Source organism: Garra rufa, chromosome 11 (genome assembly GCF_049309525.1).
Source record: "Garra rufa chromosome 11, GarRuf1.0, whole genome shotgun sequence".
In the NCBI taxonomy this organism is placed as follows: domain Eukaryota; kingdom Metazoa; phylum Chordata; class Actinopteri; order Cypriniformes; family Cyprinidae; genus Garra; species Garra rufa.
The window spans coordinates 48948803-48950770 of NC_133371.1; positions in this window are offsets into that span (position 1 = coordinate 48948803).

A 1968-nucleotide genomic window follows, 5' to 3' on the forward strand; every position below is an offset into this window, starting at 1 on the left:
GAGGACATTGAATTCAGTTCATGTTCAATGCTTCAGTGATTTCTAAGAAACATTAGGGGTCAACTTATAATGTATACATTATAATTACAGACTTTTTTTCCTCCACAGGCATTTAATTTCTTATGGTTATTCATCAGCTCGTGTTCAGTCAGTCTTCAGTTTCTATGAACAGCATCTTTGTGTCTCATACAGGAAAGTTCGTCTGTTTCTGGATAATAGTGGCACATTATTTCGAACAGCTCTAGAATTAAACAAATGATGGGCTCCAATAAAAAGTAAAATAACATTTTCTGTGAAACAAATAAGTTTTTTCTTGCATTTGCATTATTTAAAATGTAAGTATTTATTTTTTTATGCATTTATTATACTCACTTTATGGTGATTTCAATGAAAAAGTCATTACTGATTTTTTCTCAAATGTTTATATAGATTTCATTTAGTGTAAATAACGATGTTCATGATGTTTCCAGGTTTATTAATTTATTTTGGATGTAATTTAAAAAAATGTGCTTTTGAAATACCATGGTAGTCCACAATATTTTGGTGTTTTCAATATAAATATAAAATATGGTTTGATTTATTCTGCTCACCAAGGCTGCATTTATTTGATAAATACAGTGAAAATTGTGAAATATTATTCTTATTTAAAACACCTGTTTTCTATGTGAATATTTTTTTAAATGTAATTTATTTCTGCGATCAAATTTGAATTTTTAGCATCATTACTCCAGTCTTCAGTGTCACATGATCCTTCAGAAATCATTCTAATATGCGGATTTGCTGCTCCATAAACATTTCTGATTATTATCAATGTTGAAAAAATTTCTAGTTTTGTGGAAACCATTATGCATTATATTTTTCAGGATTCACAGATGAATAGAAAGTTCAAAAGAACAGCATTTATTTCAAATAGAAATCTTTTGTAACGTTATAAATGTCTTTAATGTCACTTTTAAGCAGTTTAATGCATCTTTGATGAATAAAAGTATTAAATTCTTAACTGACCCCACACTTTTGAACAATAACGTATCATATATATATATATTTATGGGTCAAAGACGAAAATGGGACTAAGCATAAAAACAAAGAGTGTAATACTGCTTTAAGTTGTTGTTTTTCCGAAAAATATTAAAAAGTTTTCTGTTTAATTTAATAGCATTTTTGTTTTAGTTTTTCTGAGCAAAAAATAAATATCATAACTTTTTCCCTAATTTACAGAAGACACCCACTAAAATGTCATTTAGTGTGAGAATCTTGTCAGGCATATTTACAACAAAAAACAATTTATGACATATTAAAAGACGAATTACTTTCACCCCAAATTTTCTTAAAATTTGCCCATTTGTCAGTACAAATGTTTTCCTCATTAAAAACACAATAAATAAATAAAAGGCTAAATTAAATTAAATATGCTCCCTTATTCTTTTATATATTTGAACATGTGCGAGTCAGAATAAGCATGTTGTTTACATAAATATTGTGCTACACTGAATGACAATGTAACATTATTTCAACCAATTGTATTCTAAATAGAAACTTTACTTACGTTTAATGTGCTTTCTATGGACATAAAATCACTTTTGTAAATTTCTTTTGACATCTTTGAGCCATATGTACAGTATATGAGCACATGTTTCATCTAAACTGGTAATAACTGGAATATTATCATTCTTTTCTTTCGTCAGCTGGGTCTGAGGTTATCAAATGACCTTCAGAAAGCACTAAATGTGGACCCATCCAAAACAGGTACTTTTTTGCCATTGATGTAAGTGAAGTTGATCTTTATGCATCTTTTGTTGTTTATATGCACATATCAACAGCAGTAATCTTCTTTGGTCTCTGTGTTGGTCAGATGCTCGTTTGCACATGTCTCTCCGACGCCTGCGTGCTCCGGTCCTGTCCCGCGACAGTGAGCTCACGGCTGCGGATCGCTGTGTTTTCTCTCTTCCTGTGTCTCTTCCTGTGGGG